Genomic DNA, 21,884 nt, shown 5'->3' on the forward strand with positions numbered 1-21,884 from the left:
ATGCTGTATAGGATTTTGCATGCAAAAGTATTTGATGAAACAGCAAGCAAGATCTTACATGATAACAAAAATGAAGCAGAGGGAATATGGTGAAGAAAAAGGTGAGTGAACGTTAATGGAGAGTCTGGTGGAAGATAAATAAACAAGTGACGGTAAAATTCAAGAAAGTTAATTGAATTATGATTTGCACAAGTAAAATCCAAGGAAATGCCGTAATTGTAAGATGGTTCAAAATAATCCAAAGGCCATGGAATAATTCACAAAAATTTGTACAAGGCGAGAAAGGAAAAAATTCCAATAATATTTTTAAAAGAAAAACAAGATATGCTTTTCACTCTACTGCCGAGGCTTTAATATAAATAAGAAAGACCAGTGAAGAAGGAGAGGAGAACAACTTAAATGGTGATAGAATTAAATTTAAAATAGAAAAAAAAATGTCAAAATTACCCAGACAGGAAACGTTAAAAGGCGCGAAAAATATATAGGGCAAAATAATATAGCCCAACTGAAGTGTACAGTTCATCACTTAAAAAGTGTCAACAAGAGTTATTAGAATATACTAAATCTAATTAAACAAATTAATTAATAAAATATTAGAAAATAAATAATAAATAAACAATAAATAAAAAATTAAAATAAAAAATGAAATATAAAACATAAAATAGAAAATAACAATTATTTAAGGGGAGAGGATGCCCGGTATCTGCAAATTCAAGAAAAAGGCAAGAAAGAAAGTAAATAAATGCATATAGTAAAATTTAAGTAAATATATGAAAGTGTGGAAGGTTGATATATTAGATAGATCTGAAAGTTTAAAGTATGAAGCAGAAAATGCAGATAAAAAACTGGCCATGCAAAGAAGAAATAAAGAATCAAAAATTAAATACTTTTTGTATTTAATTATAAAGTATAAAGAAGCATGTAGAAAAACGATAAAGTTAAAGAAAAACATTATATTTCTATATAAAAGGTAAAAGTAATAACTATGTCATTTCAAAATTGGCATAATTAAATTTCGACTTATATTTACAGAAAGAGATCAGTTCATTTTTAGAATTTATTATATTGTTACTTTGAGGGGAAGTAATTATAGTAATAGCTTCGGTTGTGAAGAGGCTATATGACTTAGAGGCTGGAGTATAAGACTTAACTTATTTTATGATAGTCCATTTGATTGAGAGGGGGTATTGTTAGAGCTAAGTTTTTTAATTAAAGTGGTTAGAGAAGTTCCTTGGTTATTATTAGAATTATGATTTTTAAAAGAAGAAATGTGCTTTGATATTCTTTCCTTAATTAATGTTGAAGTAGCGCCGATATATGTATGTATTTTATTAAAAGCTCGCGGTCTGGTATAATACCAGACCTCGAGCTTTCTTACGTTAATATATATATATATATATATATATATATATATATATATATATATATGTATATATATATATGTATGTATGTATATATATATATATATATATATATATACATATATATATATACATATATATACAACAGAAGATCGGAAAACATTCGGTATCGTCGGTTTACAGACGTATATCTTGTCAACCATTTCAGCCTCTGCTTATATATGTCTCCTATTTTAATGTATCTAAAGGAAAACAAATCAAATTATCAAATACACATTTGTAAGACGCAAAACTTTCGATGATTACTTTAAATTTTCTTGTTTTATGCATTATTTAAGTTCTTATACTTTGCCACGAATAGTAAAATTCTACTCATGTCAATGTTTTACTTGTGAAGTGTAATGTACAATACGCACATATATGTGAAAAAGCAATCGTTAAAATACAATTTCATTGATACCTTTACTAAAATAAGTTTAATTGCTTTTAGATTATTTACCTTTTGAAATCTTGTATTCTTCTATATATTGGTCCGTGATTTATAGGTGAATATGTGTCAAATTATTGTATTTGTCTTTTTTTAATGTACGACAAACCATTAAGAAGGACGAACACATTAAATTAGTCTGGCTAGGTTTTCAATTATCTTTAAATTAATATCCGAACTCATATGACTTCTAAAATGCGTCTAAAATATTAAATTTTCGAAGTAAAATATAAGATTCTTTCAAATAGATTTATTGCAAATGACGAGAAATCGATAAATACATTTTTTTCATTCCGAGAGGCTCGTGTATATTGATATTCTAGGCAGTCAAGATACTAAAGCTGTATACAATCACAACCATAGCTAGTTGCGTGATGCCAGTTATCTTTGTTTTCTTGTAAGTTCTGTTTTATATTTTTCTTACACGACGTGTATAGTCACTGTTACTTTATTCAGTCATTTAAAAATGCTCTCGTTTTTGCATGCTAGTTTGAATCATTCTGTTTTATGATAAATATTTGTATTTTGCTTCCGCATGTTTTTCGTTTTGACTATTTCCCCAGCTTGGATGGGGAAAGTGACACATTTGTCTGAACCCAAATCCATTGTAATTTCTGTACAGAAGTTATGCACGACGTGCAAAAGTCGGCTTACATCAGGGTCCTTGTGAGCATATAGCTTGCGGTCGTACATGAATCGGAGGTAGTTGGAATTTTGTACAGGATTTGTTCATAGCCCTGGCTTAGATTATAACCACAAACATGGCTATTGAATAGATTGCTTAATAGATCGAACCTCAAGCTAAAAAGTAGAGGAAATAGCTTATCACATTTAAAAATTGTCGCATATTCCTCTTCTGATCTTGACGTTTGGGATTGTTGTGATTCTATTCGCGTGATTATGAAGTAATGTTTGGTTGCTACTTTTTTGCATGTACGTTTGTTGTGTTTTTATATAACTAGACGAATTAAATATTGCAGCAACGACGTGTGGGACCAATTATCATGTTTGGTAATAAATCACCAGTATAGTTAGTTCTTGGTTGTTGTCTCAACGCACAAGGTTCTATGATGGTTGTATTGATACCCATCTTTTCTTTATTGCTAAACCATCTATTCATGCCCCCTCCATTCTCTTTCGCATGCGCCTGTAGATTCCTGGCAACCTCGAGACTTCCGCTCATAAAAACCCAAGTTTTGTTGTCGCGCATGCCTATACAAGGCACAAACACGTGGGTGTTTGTTTTGTTGGTAAGTACTACACTTTCCTTTTACAAGTAGACCCTTGATGGGTGATACCTGCAGTAGCTCGGAGAAGTTCGTGTACAGAGTGCCCGTGGGTTTGCACTTAGTAATGTCTTATGTTAAACTCGTTATGTGGCGTGTATTTTCTTTTAAAATGCATTCTGCTATAATTCCTTTGAAGGGTTGCTAGAGTTTTCTTGGTTTAGGACAACACATTTTTTTACAAAATCGTCTTTAGAAGCCAACAGTCGCCGTGTGCGAGATCACGACTGTCATCTTTCTATTTCTCCATGGCCGAATCTGTCAACTTAGTGTTATATATGTCTCCCGCGTGATTTCGTATGATTTCGCGTGACACCCACCAGTGCACACCTTTTAAAACTATGCGCGCAATCTTGATTTCTCTCTCTCTTTTGCCCAACCTCGCACGACACACACGTTAAGACTTTTGTACGTTTTACTATTTTAACTTGTTCTTTTTTCTTTTCCTTCTGATAACTTTAAACAACATGCCTCCCTGATCTTTAGATCACATTTAATAATCCCCCATCCACTGTGGTGGTCGTCTCCCTAATTGGCATCTGAAGTGTCTCGCCATCCTCTTGCTCCTCATCGCTTTCCACCGTTTCATGTTCCACTGGAGTGATATAAAGAATATGTCACGGTACTCCGTCCACCGCAATGTTCTTGCTAGTATTATGCTCGGTTAAGCGTCCTTTGCTCCACTGCGTGGTACATAGTGCTCCGGGAGGGTTCACCCATACATAACTACCCAGTTTCATTCGCGGGGATGTCCTCGATATATGAGCTCATCTTCTTTCTCCATTCTTTATAGAAGCTTCCTTAGAATGGTTGACATGATCTTGCGTGCCAAGTTTAGGCCAAACACAACGCTTGTAAGGCAGTGTGTTCTGCCATATATCTGCACAACTGGTAATTCTACCGTTTCTAGGTAACAGAGTTGCAAATAGGTAGATTTTAGATCTACTAACTGTGAGGCACCGTTCGTTTGCCTCCATTCTCTATAGTCTTACTGTATATATCTATATATTCACCCCCTTTTTATTTACTTTTGTTAGTTTGAAGAGATCAAGGAGCTCCTTCCTGGAGCTATCCCTTGATTCTATTATAGTTTAAATTTATATCCGAGGGTTCTTTTAGGATAAGCACTGTTCCCTTTATAACTGCTATCTGTATTTCCTTACGGCTTGGTTTTCCAGGGATTGCTTCTAAGTATTTTTGAAGGCTCTTTTTTATTAGCCCAGTTGCTCCTGCCACAACTGGTATAATGTGTATTTCTTTTCCCGTTCTGCTCTATTAAGGCCGAACTCGTTTGAAAGTGTGTCGTCCATAATGAGCGCAGCCCTTTCGGGTTTGTTCCATACTACTATGACTTGCTTGAGCCTTGTCTTTTATGTATCTGCCGGCCTGTATATCTTTATCGTAGAACACATTCACTTTTCCGTGTGATGTTATCGGTGATGTTTCATGTTTCCAGATGTTCGACGAACGATCTAGTTGCATCTCTCCACAGATCTTCCAATGTAAGTTTCTCTATACTTTCTTGTGGCGAGCAGTGTAATGACCATATGCTAGAAGGATCTTGCATCCAGCCATTAAGTGGTTTGGGCTTTCAACAGCTGAGTGACAGAATCTCCATTGGTCGGTTTTTTGTAGACCAGCCATTTTCTTAATTCCATTTGTAAGTAACTCTTGGTATTATGCAGCAATAAATAATCGCTCTTCAAACAATGAAAATTTGTCACTTTTAAGCCATTGTAGTGAGGCCTAATTGTCAATGTAGCTCTGGTTCAGTTCTTCCATGAACCTGCCTAATCTCTTATGTTCTTGCCATCCTTCTAGTCTTGTGTTCAGTTCCCTTTTCATAAAATCCTTTCCATTCTCTCGGGCGATTAGGCTTGGCATATTCTTCTATTGTGTTGTCCATTGTGTTTCCACTGAAATTCTCACCGAACTTTGTAGTTGACGTGTGCTGGGGCAAACGTTTGGTGTCATGTTCATTCACCATTTTTATTTTGGAGTCAGAAGGACATTTGATATATTGGCCTATGTGTACTACTGAAACTCAGTATGCGTGGTATATTTCAGTAAGGCCTAAACCCCCTTCTCTCTGTGGTAAGTACAACCTCTCCATGAAGTGATGTTTTAAATGACTTTATGAAAGGCCATCATTTTCCGAGTTTTTACATCAAGACTATTGATGCAGTTTTGTGCTCCATTGATTGTTCCAAATCCACAAGAGAAAACGAGTATTGGCAATTGATTGATGGCGGTAATTTTGTTTTTGGTGAAAGTTCTAATGAGAGAATTGTTTATATCGCTTGCAGTATTCTCCCTGGGCTTTTTTTCTCATCTTTCCATGTCCAAGTGTCTCATTCTTTTCTACACCCAGGTGTTTATAGACATCATCCTCTTCAAGGTCTTCAATTAAGCAATTGTCAAGAATAAGAGGCCCTGATACTGTCTTTCTTCCTTTCTTTATGGTGCACATCGACGGATTCCCCCGTCCACCTTTTCTCTTTGAATTTGTTGTACGTTCAAACGGTTCTTCCACAAATGCCTGTGTTGCAATATTTTGGATTGTAATTGTGTACGATCCCCACAGTCTATCGATTTGATTTATAAACGATGCTGCTAGGAACGGATGAATCGAATTCATTCGCGTTCTGCTACCAACCAATAAGAAACCAAAAATTCTTCATAAATATTAAACATTTCTGGAGTAATTTAACATGTTTTTTTCCGTCTCGACACGGTAAGAATATTTTGCTCTGTCGAACTGTCTACTGCAAACAAGTCACCTCTCGGGACATGTGTATAACAACGAACCATCGGAAACTGTTCTGTCTACTGCAAATCAGTCACTTCTCAACACTTGGTTAAAACAACGAATCATCTGAAACTTTTCTGAAACTAAACATGGATTACACTTCTAGAGGTTATGCTCCCAGCGTGCCTCTTTATTTCGATGGATCCGAATCAATATTCGAATTGTGGCAAGTTTAATTTCTAGAATATCTACGAATCCAAAAGCTATACAAAGTACTACAAACACAACCTGAAAACAGAAAGGACCGCAACTTCATTGAAAAGAACGCAACTGTCTTTGCGGAATTAATAATGTTTACATGACCGAAGTCTACCACTGGTAATGAGAGATGCCCTGGACGATGGCTGCAAAGCATTAAACATATTGAGAAAGCATTATTTATCGAAAGGAAAACCCAAGAGTATATCTTTATACAGTGAAGTGACCTCTCTAAACCGCATGGAAGCCGAAACTATCACTGATTATATTATGAGAGCCGAAACAACGGCAGATTCTTTAAAAATGTTTGGTGAAGTTATAAGTGGCAGTCAGTTAATTTCCATGGTTCTTAATGGATTACCGAGTAATTGCAAGCAATTTACAACCGTGATAACACAGACAGAAAGACCCACGACTTTTAGCCAATTCAACGAAGCATCCGCAGTTACGAAGAACCTGCAAATATGATCACAGAAAAAATGAATCCACAAATATCATGAAATTTAAAAATACACGCATAAAAACACCAAAACTAAATTATACCCATGTCAGATATAAAAACCGCAACATTGCCAAAAACAATTTTTCTCCTAAGAAATGTACAAATATTATTTGTTTTAATTGTGGACGATCTAATCACAAAAGTGTCCAATGTAGATACAGGATTCAAAATGGCGATCCCATTAAAAATATAGAGAGCTCTGTTAGCGAGCATACATTTTTATTTTCGTGTACGTTTAATGCTTCAACAAACAATAATAATTTTCTTGTCGATTGTGGGGCCACGGCACATGTTATTACGAAGGAGTCTGATTTTATCAATTTTGACCCCTACTTTAAGCCACACAATCATTTTGTAGAACTAGCTGACGGGAGTCGAGTAAATGGTATGGTTTTGAAAAGAGGCAATGCGAAAATCTCGCTAAAGAACTATAAAGGTGAACTATGTTTCTTTATTTTAGAACACGCTCTTCTAATGTGACACTTACGTCACCCGCGCGTCGTCCAGTGGTAGAAATGCCCCCGGTTGTCGGATCTGATGTTTTCTCGGCGAGGATGTCAACGGCCGGTTTCCTGAAACAGACTTGTCATGCAAAACAAATGAAGGGACCAAGTCAATAAGCGTTTCTTTTTGTTTAAACTTCTTTGTATTCAATCAGGGTACAATCGCAGTTAGCTGTTTAGTTAGGGACTGGCCACTTGTTAACTGCGAGGTTTTCTCTTTACTCTCCGACAGACAACTCAATTATCTACGTGACAGGGTCAATCGATGGGGGAATCTTCGTTCGTCGGACCCAAGGAAGCAAAACTCTCTCTCTCTAACTCTCTATCTCTCAAGGCTCGCTGCTTATATTGCGGGGACGTGGACTGGGGCTCTTCCCGTTTTAGGTCGTTGGCCAATCAGAATTAAGGGATCACTGTCCGTCAAATCTTCGCCAGGCGGCCTATACCCAAAAAAGGAGCTGTCTTTCTTTCTCTGTTGGCATTCGGGTGTTCTCTAATGGAACTTGACAGGTCGTACAAACAGAGATGCCCAACTTAATTATTTTTGAGAGGACATAAAAACAGCTGAATCCGATTCCACAAAGGCCACGCGTCTTTTCAATAGGGTCACCTATCGCCCCGCTGTTTGTCGACTGTTTGCTTTGTACATCGGAATTTCATTGGTATCCTCGTCACCCACGGGCTGTCATGGCCAATTTAACGTCATCACGTTCTCCAACCATAAGCTATGATCTTATCTTTTTTCTCTGTCTTTCTTTCTCTTCCTTTCGTCGTTTACAGCTGCCTCTTTTTTCCTTTTCTTTTTCTACGGGTTCACCGCTACTCTTGGCCTTTTGGTCAGGATCAAAGTGCAGTATCTGTTCTTCGGATGCCGCACTTCCATTTCTTGTTCTCTTTCGGTGGAGGAGAAATCCTTCACGACTGGGACAATTCTTATTTTTGTACCCTTGAGCGTCTCTCACTAATCCCAAAATGTAAACAAAATATATTTTCTGTACAAGCTGCCACAACACAAGGTGCTAGTATAAACTTTAGCCCCAATAAATAAAAACGGGTATACCCGAATGGAACTGTATTCGACATTAAAGAAAATGGAAGACTATATTATTTAGATAGGGTAGCCCCATCGAAAACCACCTGACATGTCTGTCGATCATGTCATGGCAATATTCCTGATATCAAAAAGTGTCCGATTGTAGTTGATGGAATGAATATACAAATATAAAAAAAAAACTTCAACTGCGACGTCTGTACGCAAGGGAAAATGGCAAACTATCAAAGCAAGATACCAGACAAAACGGCCCCGAAAAAAATCCTATCAATGGCCAGAAAACATTATAGATATGTGGTGAATTTCGTAGATGACAATTCAGGTTTAATAATGGTTTACTTTTTAAAGAACCAATCTTATACCCTTCTAGCAACAAAAATTTCTGCCATGATCTACAGACAGGGCATAAAATTCTTGGGCACTGCAATATTCTTGATATCAAAAGGTTGCCGATTGAAGTTGATGGAATTAACATATCAACATCAAAAAAGTTTAACTGCTACGTCTGTACGCAAGGGGAAATTACAAACTATCAAAGCAAGATACCAGAAAAAAAGCCCCAAAAAATCCAATCAATGGTGCATTGTGACTTGATGGAACTGATGGCTAGAGAACATTATAGATATGTGTTGCATTTCGGAGATGACGATTCAGGTTTAATAATGGTTTACTTTTTAAAGAACAAATCTGATACCCTGCTGGCAACTAAAAAATATCTAGCAGGCATGGCTCCCTTCGGTGAAGTCAAGTGTATTCGCTCTGACAACGGTACGGAATTCACCAATAAAGACTTTGAAATTTTACTAATTAACCATCACATCAGGCATTAAAGATCAGCTCCTTGATCGCCACACAAAATGGGACTGCTGAACGAGCGTGGCGGACACTTTTTGAAATGGCAAAATGCCTACTCATTGAATCTAAACTCCCTAAACGCCTCTGGACGTACGCACGCATAGCGGCAACCTACATACACAACAGGCGCTTTAACAAAACACTATCTAAAACTCCATATTAATCTTTCTGTGGTAAAAAAAAATAAGCAGAATGCATATAGTTGGTTCAACTTGCTTCGCATATATAGATAAAAAAGAGTAAATTGAATATTAAAGCCGACAGGGGTATATTTCTTGGATACGATAAAAACAGTCCAGCCAATTTAGTATTTTTCCATGAAAAAATTAAATAAAAAGAATCCGATGTGAAAAATTCACAGACACGTTTAATTTTACAGACTAAACCCCGTCATATGAGGTAGATGAACTTTTATCGCCTCAAATAATTAAAACAAACGAAGGCAATAAAAATGACGGAGACTAGAGTGTCCATGATGATGATAAAGTTAAAAGATATCCCAAAACAAATAGAAGGCGTCCTGATGTTTTTTGTGGTCGACAATATAAAAGATTATCAAATCGACTATTGATATTAAATAGAAAATGCGCCAAAAAGCTTCAACGAAGAAATTAATTCAGAACATTGTGATGAATGGAATATTGCCATGAAAAAAGAAATAGATGCCTTAACCGAAAATGATACCTATGCAGTAGTGTCTCTCCCAACAAATAAATATGTTATTTCTAAAAGATGGGTCTTTACAAAAACGAATACAACATCAGGCGTAGAACAGCACAAAGCTAGATTTGTTGCTAAAGGGTATAGAATATTTTTCTACATTTTCACCGTCCACAAACCTAACCACAATAAGAATTTTACTGGAAATCGCATTATAATATGACCTAAACATCTATCAAATGGACATAAAAAATGCTTATTTGAATATCCCAATAGACTGTAAAAATAGCGTGTGCCGACTTAACAAGTAAGTATATGGTCTAAAGCAAAGTGCCCAATGTTGGAATACAGTATTACATGGTTATTTTATTAAACAACAATTTAGACAATGCGCTTTAAACCCCTGTTTATATACCACACACAAAGACGATAAACTACTGATTTTGGTTTTGTGGGTCGATGATATTTTAATCACATCAAATTGTGACATAATGTTAACCGGTGTTAAGAAAAAATTAAGTAAAAGATTCAAAATGACCGATCTTGGCAAAATATACTGGCTTCTGGGAATAGAATTTACTCAAAGCAAACGATTTGTTACGAGAATTCAATCGAGATACATCGACCAAATTCTATTAAACTTTGAAATTGGATAGTGCAAGAAACGCTCTACACCGGTCGAAAATGATATTGATAAAAATATACACACAAAATCTGAAATAATAAATGACACACATTATCGCGAAATTATAGGTAGTCTGATATATTTAATGACATATGCTATACAGTAACAAAACTGTTACAAAAATTAACAGGACCGAAAATGAAGGATTTAAACAGAGCTAAACACGTCCTGTGTTATTTAAAAGGAACTAAAGACCAGCAGTTAGTATTTAGAAACTCAAAGAAATCCTCTAAAAGTAGAAGATTTTTCGGATTCAGACTGGGGAAACGACGAAGATCGCAAGAGTATATTGGGATATTGTTTCAAACTCTCAGAAAATGGGCCTATTATTTCATGGAAATCTAAAAAGCAACACATTGTATATCTCTCTACGTGTGAAACAGAATTTATCGCGATCACACACACGACCCAGGAAGAACTCTACCTTAAAAATATCCTAAATACTATTTTAGAGCTAGAATTAACTAAAAGCCCGTAGTAATTAATTGTGATAATCAAGCCAGTATAGTCTTAGCACAGAACATGATAATCAACCAAAGATCTAAGCATGTATATATATATATATATATATATATATATATATATATATATATATATATATATATATATATATAAGTGGTGAAAAGGGAATCCAACATTTTGAATTACATATCATCAGAACAAAATATCGCTGATGTATTCACGAACCCGCAACAAGAATAAAGCTACAGCGTTTTTCTCAAAACTTTTTGGGGGATTCGTCTGAATATTTTTTTTTTCACGGCCATGTATTTATATAGATTCCAGTATATCAAAAAAAATCTTGGACAAGCGGTTAAAATGTATACATTTTTTTGTATTAACACTTTCACCTACTAATGCGTAACTAATACTTTTGCTGAAATTATAATAAAAATAAAACTCTTTGTAATTTTCCTTTTCGAAAAAATAATTTTGGATGCTTATTTTAAGGCGCGCAGAAATTACAATTGACTTTTATTTTTTTGTGCACATTAATGTTCTTTCTTATTTTTCAAAAAATGTCCTATCTTTTTTTTGCATTGTTTTCATTAACAAAAAAGCTCTTTAAACGGGTACATATTGCATGTATATGTATTTATATGCATGCGTTTTTCTTTTCTTTTCTTTTTTTACAAAATTGCATAATCAAATTTAAGAAATGGCTTCTTTTTTCACATACCCACCCCTTTTTAAGGTTTAAATACCTTACATTTCTTTTATTTCTCTTCTCTGTACACACATCTGTTTTGACATTTGAACACAATTAAAAATGGCGTCTTTTTACATGCTAAAATTCTAAGATCGAAATGATTTCTAAGTTTTGTTATGTGTAATTGAATCTAAAAATATAAATTTATTTTTGAGCAGAACGAACACAAGGGACTTCCCAATTATAAAAAAATACGGAGGATGTTGCAATATTTTGGATTAGTAATGGGGTATATATTAAATTGCTGCCCACATCAACAATATGTGCCACAAGGCCAGAAAGTTGGAACCCCGCAGGCTACCCTAAAGAAGGGGTGCTCCTGTAATTTTAAAAAATGCCTGAGTAACCCCATCGGCATTCCGCGGTCGGTGCGCCTCTGGAAGCAAGCAATAAAATTGCCCCACCGGAAAGCCCGGTTGCCAGGCCTGCGAGGGTGGACCTCCTAGGTATTACCCAGGCGGCGTACCTCAGTCCAACAGGTGATGGGCCTGTTCCCGGCCCCTCACCTCTTTCGCTGAGTGCCACGTGACGAATCCTTGACGTGTACTACCCTGTCTCCCTGCAGCCGAAGCCGCTAGGAGACACATCCCAACACAACGGACTTGTAATGGGGTATATATTTAATTGCTGCCCACATCAGCAATATGTGGCACAAGGTCGGAAAGTGGGAACCCCGCAGGCTCCACTAAATAAGGAGCACTCCTGCTATTTTAATAGTTTCCTGAGTAACCCGGTCGGCATTCCCCGGTGGGGGCGCCTCAGGCAGCATGCAATAAACTTGCCCCACCGAAAAGCCTGGTGGCAAGGTCTGGGAGTGTGGACCTCCTAGGTATTACCCAGGCGGCGTACCTCAGTCCAACAAGTGCTGGGCCGGTTCCTCCTTCACGTGTACTACCCTGTCTCCCTGAAGCCGAATCCGCGAGTAGACATATCCCATCACAATGGACTTGTAATGGGGTATGATCCAACACAGTCGAACGATTCTATTTATACACGATGCTGCTAGGTACTGACGAATCGAATCAATTCACGTTCTGCTACCAACCAAAAAGAAACCAATGAATACTAAACCTTTTCTGGAGCAATTTCACATGTCTTTTTTTCCGTCACGACACGGTAAGAATATTTTGCTCTGTGGAACTTTATACTGCAAACAAGTCGCCTCTCGGGACTTGTGTGTAACAACGAACCATCGGAAACTGTTCTGTCTACTGCAAACCAGTTACTTCTAAAAAAAAAAACGAACCATCTGAAACTTTTCTGAAACTAAACATGGCTTACCATTCTAGAGCCTGGATCAATGTTGCTATGATCATCTCAGCGTCCTCCTATTTACGGGAGCTTAGCTGTAAATATAGGGGTAGCGCATCCCACTCCAAGAAAAACGGTATCACTGTGGCAACGTCGCCTATCTTTTGGAGCTTTGTCACTAGGTCCACTTTCTTTCATCACACCTCCACATCGCCTTCGCCACTGAACGGCTTTATCCTATTGTTCAGGCTTGTAGCCATTGCTGAAACAGCTTTTTTTTTTTTTTCATTTTCACACCAAACAAGGCACATTGCCACTTTGGTGTAGGGGGCTACTATCAGGGGAAACATCTACTGAGATACTATGTAGGGATTAGGGCAGCGAGATGTTGGTTCACGTTGCAGTTGAACTTATGCATGTCAGTACAGTTGGGGAAGCAGTGACCCGGAATGGAATTCCAAAGTCTAGCAGTTCTGGGGAAGAAACTACTGGAGTAGAAGGATCTTTTACATTTAGGGATCTCTACAGTGTGGGGGTGGGATTTTGCAGCTTGTCGGGTCTGTCGAGGGTGTTCACGTCGTGGGGGCACAAGTGCTTGCAGTTCTTCAGAGCATTCACCATTATAATACTTGTAGAACAGGCAGAGGGAGGCAACGTTTCGACGATGGGACAGAGGCTGAAGTTTTGATGCCAGTTTAGGGCCTATCAGATTTGCGACTCTCTTTTGAACCCTGTCAAGGAGCGAGAGACTAGTAGCCGATGCACCGGCCCAAATATGACAGCAATACTCCATACATGGGCGAATAGTGGCCTTATAGAGGTACAGGATACTTTCGGGTGTTAAAAGTTTTCTAGCACGGTAGAGAGAGCCCACCTTCCTTGCAGCGGCCCTGGCAATGCCCTCGATGTAACTGTTCCAACTCATGTTTCCAGTGAACGTTAGGCCAAGGAGCTTGAGAGACGTACTCTCAGATAAAGAGTCGTTGGCCATTGCTATAGGTGGTAGAGAAGGTTTCTTGTAATTATTGAATGAAACCAGTTTTGTCTTGGTGGCATTGAACGTGACCATCCATTTTTGTCCCCATTCCACTACTGATTGGAGGTCATCCTCTAGTGTTTCTGCCATTACTTTAGATATATGTTCATTTGTTTTCCTGTCGTGCCTGCTATAGAGTGTGGTGTCATCAGCATATATACCCATCTCAGAGGCAATTTTGTCGGGGAGGTCATCAATTATGAATATCAGGAACAGCAGAGGTCCAAGGATAGATCCCTGGGGCACTCCCGCATTTATATCATATTGTTTAGATGTACGACCGTCAAGGACAACCTGGATTTTTCTCTTATCTAAGAAGGATTTAATTACGTTAAGTATTCTACCAGTGATACCGTAAGATCTAATCTTCCTGAGGAGACCCTCATGCCATACCCTGTCAAAAGCCTTAGATATATCTAGAGCTACCGCTCTTCCCTTTCCCGCTTTGTCCAGTGAATGGTATATGCGTTCAGAGATTACAGTGAGGATGTCTGCCGTGGAACGGGCTTGTCTAAATCCATATTGACGGTCGGTCAGAAGTTTAGCATCTGTAAGGTGCTGGACTAGAGCATGGTTAATTAAGGTCTCAAATATTTTGGCAAAAAGTGGGAGGAGGCTAATAGGGCGATAATTTAATGGGTCAGTTCTTTCGCCAGAATTCTTCAATACTGGTACTACAGAAGCAGTTTTCCAACAGCTCGGAAAGCAAGATTCATTAAGGCATGTGTTGTAGAGTTTGGAGAGAACTGGAGCTACTTCGGCTGAGCACTTTTTTAATAGCACAGCTGGGATGTGGTCGGGTCCACATGCTTTGGAAGTGTCAAGGTTTTTTTATGATAGCATGCACCTGAGCAGGGGTGATTTTCAGGTCGTCTAGCGTGGCGTCTGTCCGCATAGGAAATTGAGGTAGGGGGTGGTTTAGAGGGTCCAGTGTGGAGTTTGAGGCAAACCGACTGGCAAGCATGTTAGCCTTCTCGGTTGCTGAGGACACAATCTCGTGATTGTTGGTTAGTGGGGGAATTGTTGATTGCCCATTATTTACTACACTGTTGTAGATTTTCCAGAAGTCACGAGTTCCTAGTTTTTGTGCTTCGATGCGTTTTTTCGTGGTTTCCGTAAATTCCCTCTTAGCTGTCGCTATTTCTTTCTTAACGTTACTGCTAGCTTCTATGTACTTCTGTCTGTTTGAACTGGACTTATGTCGATTAAACCTGCGGAATGCATGCTGCCTTTGAGCAATGGCAGTTGCGCAAGTCGAAGTAAACCATTGGGGAGAGTGGGGCTTGCTATAGAATTTCCGCATGGGAACATGCGCTTCGATTTCAGTTTTTAACCATTCAGTGGTCTCGGTTGCACACTGTTCAGCAGGAAGAGAAAAATATTTCCCCATGGGGCGTCTCTGATAAGATCTCTGATAGCTTCCCAGTCAGCCTTTTTATAATATCTCGTTGTTTTGAGCACTGGCTCTCCAGTTTTGGATCTAGAGTTTAGGGCGATTTCAACCATTATCACCGCATGATCAGCGTTCCCAAGTGGGCTGTCGGCTTTCGTTACACAATCATCAGGAACTGTGGTCAAAAACAGATCTAATAGTGATGCGTGTTGTTCTTCCTGATCAGGGAAGCGGGTTGGAAAAGTAACAATTTGCGCTAGGGAGTGAGATACAGAGAAGCTATAAGTTGCGCTGCCTGCTGCATCTGTGTAAGTAGAGAATCCAAGCCAGTTTTTGTGATGGACATTAAAGTCGCCAAATACATGTACTTGGGCGCTAGTGTCGAAGGAGAGTGCTGTGTCTATGCTGCCAGATACTTTGTTTATTATGGTGCAGTCTTGGGTCGAGGGAGAGCGGTAGAGAAAGTAAAAGTAGCTAATGTTGTGTTGCATGATTAGTCTAAAGCACATAAAGGCTTGATCATCCGTTTCTAGGTTTGTTTCTCTAGTCAAGGGAAGAGTATTACGAATGTAAACACCAAGTCCGTGCATATGTCTGTCAGAGTCCTTACGGCAGAGTGGGAGATATCAAGGCATGTTAAAGTAGTTTGAGGGGATGGAGGAGTGTAGGTTAGTCTCACTTAGTGCTAAGATATCCGGGGTATTTTTTAGGAGAAATGCTTCAACATCAGCTAAATTAGTTCTAAGCCCACGGATATTTGTGAATGCAAGCCTCAAGGGAGGAGGCAAGTTGGATTTGTTTGACCCTAAGCCTGGTTTAAGCTTATTTTTAGATTGTACTGTCATCATGTTTTATTTAACGAGTTTCAGTTGGGTTAGGGGAAGCCGAACAGGAGGTTATGCAGAATATCACACATGCATCACAAGTAGACCATCAGCTGACCCTCCATCAACTAGGACTGTGGCCTCAGGAAAGCCCACCGGGGATGAGTGCAGGCTCCCTTTCCATGCGCGCCATGGCACTGCAAACATCCCGATATTATTCAACTGTTGATGGAGCAGCCGCTCTAAGCGCTACCAAAGAGTTAGGGCTCATGTACTACCAGTCGGAAACAGCAGCCAGTAACTGTCAATCCGGTACCCTCAACCCATCGGAGGAAGGTCAACCCAATCTAATTGCTCAGGCATATGTGGTACTCAAGCATTCTCAAGTGCCCAGCTTTAGGCGTGGGGTGTGTCGGGAGTGGGGAAACGGCGTTCATTGCCCTAGACAAGAAACAAGATCTACCACTGAGTGTTTCTGTCGAATCACTGTGATAGTATCTCTGCGCCTGACTAATAGGCAAAGAAGGAGTATGGAAGCCGGGCGATAGGCAGGACCTATCTACTCCTTAAGCATTTTAGGTTTGCAAACCGGTAATTTGATTGAGTCACCAGCTCTAGGAAGGTTGTCATCCAAGACTGAAGAGGCCTCCCTCCTCTTTGGTTTGGTTTCAGAGTGTTCCTTCTCCTAGACGGATGATCTGGAAAGATCTACTGGGTCCGTCACCACGGAGAGGGTTTGCTCCGCGCCTGGGTTCTAATCCAGGTATTTCTGCGACCCCGCGTGGTTAGTTAATGTTATTGGGTTAGTTTGAAGAGGTTATATCTGCTAAAATAGTTACGCTCCTCAAAGTGGATTAGGGACATTGTTATTTCATTGTTACTGGATAAAGAGGTTGAGTAGAGTTCATGCAGTGTAAGCAACTATGATTTTAAGGAGGCTTGTTAGGAGATAATGTGGTTTGAGGCTTTCTCTTTTCTATATATATATATTTTATTTTTTTTCCTTTTATTTGTATTTATTTATTTATTTATTTTTTATTCATGTGAGCTTGGGTCAAGTATAATATAAGAGTGTGAGTAGGTGTTAAGAATTGAACTACGAGTTGTGCCCAAGCTATATTTTAGATGATAGCAGGGCATGAGATGCGAGTGCAAATATAGTACGGGTAAAAACAGTAAGTTTTGAGTCATGTGTAATTTGGTAAATAGATATATGGGCTGGTTTTAGTAGGTAACCTGGTTAAAAAAGGCATTACTATGCTTCCATTTCCATTGTTACTGGGAGAGAGTATAGGTAAAAATTCGTGCTGTGAAAGCAGCTAAATTTGCTACAGTTTGGATTTGGGAGAGACGAGTTAATGTATGGTTAGATATAGTTTTGTAAGTTTAGGAATGGATGATTAGATATGGTTTAGTAGGTGTAGGATAAGGATAAAGTGTTAGGGTATGATTTACTTATTATTAGAAATTCTGATTTGGTGCCCATACCGAATATTTAGTAAGACTGAAAGATAAGATATGCTCAGTATAGATACAAGAGAACATTTGATATGGAGTACAGTTATACCTGATAGATATAGGTTTTTGCATATGTTGTAAATATAGTTAAATATAGATGGATGGATAAGTAGTAATGTATACGAATGCATGGAATTCTGGACACTTTGAGTAAGTTGCCTTTAGACTACAACGAAGGAGAATGGATTCGCCTTTCGCTTAATATCCAGAAGTTTTTATTTCAATGAGTACCGGTTTAGTTTGTGTAATGATTATTGCAATACTATCTCTTAATAAAGAGATATTAATGGTTGCTGTTCATTATAGATTACTTTAAGTCAATGTATAGGACTATGGCTAGTAAGTATTTACTTAGAAGCTTGGTTATGGGTTAGGAGTTTTAATCAGGGGCATACCTAGGAAATTTTGGTTGTTAATGGGTATCGATTTTCGAGTCTGTTAGGGTCAAGGGCGGAGAGCAAGGACCTCTCTAAGTTACGTGAAATGGATTAGGTTTAGTGGCAACTTGAGAAATAGAGCAGTTTGATTTGTTAGTGATCAGGAGAAAGAGAATTTAAGTAAAAAAAAGCTTGAAGTGTCCTTGGTTTAGAACAGCAGAAATAAAGAAATAATGAAAAAAAAAGTATTCATCTTTGCAAGCCAATAGTCGCCGGGTTCGAGATCATCACTGGCATGAATATTCGTCTCCCTACCTCTCTCCAACCTAATCAATCAACTCCTTTTATACATGTCTCCCGCGTGATTTCGTGTGAATTCGCGTTACTTCCACCAGAGCACCTTTTAAAAGTATAGGATCTCTCTCTCTCTCTCTCTCTCTCTCTCTCTCTCTCTCTCTCTCTCTCTCTCTCTCTCTCCCAACCTCGCCTGACGGTAAGACTTTTGATCGCATTATTTTTTCCTTTTCATTTGTTTCTGTTCCTTCTGGCAACTTTAAACAACAATTGTTTATTTCCTTATGCTGCAATTAGGAATGTTGTCTATGTCAGACTTTTGTATAACTTTTAAATCATATGGATTTTGGTTAATGATTCTTTATATAGATAACTTTATAGCTGCCTTAGGTTATTCTCAAAAGACAAAGGAACCCCCTGCCGGAGGAGTTTCAAAGGTAATTGTGTGGCTAGGCTTGTGCCATCCCCAACAGCGCTTCTCCTGAATCGGTACATATTGAGTCCAGTGGTCAGGAGAAATCTAGGAAAAATGGAAACAATGTCGAGACAAGCAGAGAGTACATACAACATCTGAAAGTCGCAAATAGTAACCCATTTGGTACTGATCAGGTACAACGTTGCTAAATCTAAGTAAACTAACGAGCGACAAGGCTCTGTATATCTGAAGTTTTCTTCTCTACAAATCCTTCTATATTGAATTTAGAGGTTTTCTATTGTGTTATCGTTTGAAATAACTCGAGGATAAAACAATTTAAGTGATAGATTTATTGGTCCTTTTTTAATTTACTGTTGGTGAAGAGAGAACTATAAATAAGTCATTCGGTAAATTAGTTACTGCTGTTAAAATGTGTACCTTTTGGATTCATACGCACATACACGTTTAATAGATCAGCACCTGAGTGGTGGCGTTCTTCTATCTGTGTTTTTTACGCAACGTAAGTCATTAGTCACTGGTTATGATTGTGATCTCGTTTTTGAAAGACATCTGTTTATTTCTAACAAGACCAGATGGAGCTGTTTTCATGGACTCTATTTACATCTCATTAAAACACATACGAGTATTTCTATCTGGGAAACCAGTGATCTTCATCGGGCGAACAAAATATATTATTTCACAGGGGTTGATTTATTTACCTTTAGGTCAGGATTATATTATGTCGTTTGCTCTTAATTTAAAAGCCATGAAGACAAGCAGTACAACTTTCTTCAGAGCTACACACTATGCTGGGGCATATCCATACAAAAGCCAAGGGGCAAACACCTCTTTTCTAAAAGTTTGATGGGTTACATTGGTTTGCCTGGTCCCTGAATAGAATGCCACTTACAGGAGCTATAAGTTTTACTGCTTGACTGCATCTTTCTCGCTTGTGTTTAAACGAGTTTAGTAGCGGTTTTATCCTGGTACCATTTATTCTTATTTTCCTTATTTTTTATATATATGATTCGTCATCGTAAACGGCTTTTTTTTATTATTCAAAAATAACCTCTATTATGCAAGGGATGCCTCTCTGCTACCAGCAGGACAAGCCCGCTGCCTTCAGCAGATAGCTCATTCTTTTTATTAGATAACCCCTTGTTGTTTTAATAAAAAACAAACATCCACATATAAGGGTCTCTGACGAAGCAATACTTCGATAAATCTAAAATACTGGGTTGTCTAGAGTAGGGTTTCCAATCCTTATCTCTCTCTCTCTCTCTCTCTATATATATATATATATATATATATATATATATATATATATATATATATATATATAAGAACCATATATATATATATATATATATATATATATATATATATATGAACAATGATTAATAAAACATGTTAAAAGAAAAAAGAGTTAAAACAGATTTAATTTTAAAAAAGGAAGCGCAAAATAAGTGGATAGTCCTTACTCCGCGGAGTTTCGAAGAAATACTCTCCTTCTCATCAGAGGGCAGGAATTAGCAAAATGCGAGATCAGATTTTCATATAAAAGTATTTAATGAAACTACAAGTAAGTCACAGATCTAACTTGATTTAAAAAAAATTGAGGCTAGGGGATTAGAAGGTAAAAGAAAAACGATAAAAATATTTCACATGGATGGATAGTCGGTTAAGGGTAAAAAATCCAAGTATGGAGCTTTTACATCTGGTTGAGATTACTTTACTTGTAAACATTAACTCTTTAATATTTATAATATATTCTAAGTTTACCATTTTGATTACCTTGGTAAACTTATTGTAATTTTTATTATTTTTATTATATATATATATATATATATATATATATATATATATATATATATATATATATATATATATATATATATATATATGGTTCTTAAAGCGGCGACAAAAACGAACCAACTCCATTGCCACTCTGTTCTGCATCATTAACACAACCTGATTGCAATTAAGATATTCTAGAAAACTTTATTCTGTCACTCAACCACGATCCATCAAATTATGTGCTGTTTTTGAAGAGTGTGTTAATAAACGTTGTTATTATATATAACAAACGTTTTCTGACATTTTCTTTGCTTGCTTGGTAACTTTTATTCCCTCCAGCAACAGATTCAAACTTCGTTAACTAGACCGTACTCATCTCTTTTATCTAGGGTTCTTGAAGCAACATGGACGTGGAAGAAAATACAGTAAGACCAGTCGAAACATGTGGTGATCACGAAACACACGGTCAACTCCAGTTCGTGAAGATATCGTACGACATTTGGTGCCGTGACCAGGATTGTTTCTTGCATAGGGCAGGACCCTACGAAAAAAAAATAAACGGACACAAGACCAAAAAATCAAGCATTAAAAAATAAGAATATACGAACACAACAACAAAAAATTCAACTACTTGACCAATGAAAATCTACGGACATTTCAACCAAAGAAAATAAACTTTTGATTAATCAAAGTCTACGGAAACACAACAACGAAAGAAATCAACTCAAGAACAGTGACTTTAACCCAGCAGCTACAGAAGAAAAACACCAGAAAACTCAAGAAAAACTAAGTTAGTTTACTATTTCTGCAAATTTTTTTGGTTTTAATAATTCGTACAAAATTGTTTAAACGTCGGCTATTTAAGAAATATCCATTTAGAGAGAACGGCTAACACGAAACAACCCCAATTTAACAGAGTACTCACAGGTTGATCGGAGATCCCAATCTTTACTGGAAAACCATCCAGCTAACAGCTCTGAAAAAGAAAGAGCGGATCTATCAGCTAACAGACCCAGAGTTAGTAAACCTGGCATACTATTTCTTGGACGTCCTACTATCGGAAATGATCGGACAATTCTCGATGATCATCCGAACTTCACCAGTAAGGATCTGGTCGATCAAGTAGCAGCCCAATACGGCGAGTTTACATATGCTTCCGACGCTCCTCGGGCTTTAATAAGAATAAAGCAGGATTGAGGAAAGCCACTGTCGGATTTAGAAAGTATGATGAACAAACTTGCTAAGTTAGATGATAGGGACGCAGATTTGAGGGAAAGTTCAGCTGTTACAGTGCACTCATCTGAATTCTTCATAGATGCGTTAAATTACCCATTTATTACGGGGGGTGTGGTCAGAACATTATCGGAGGCGT

This window comes from Euprymna scolopes, chromosome 4 (assembly GCF_053919585.1).
Source record: "Euprymna scolopes isolate OS-2025 chromosome 4, ASM5391958v1, whole genome shotgun sequence".
Lineage (NCBI taxonomy): Eukaryota > Metazoa > Mollusca > Cephalopoda > Sepiida > Sepiolidae > Euprymna > Euprymna scolopes.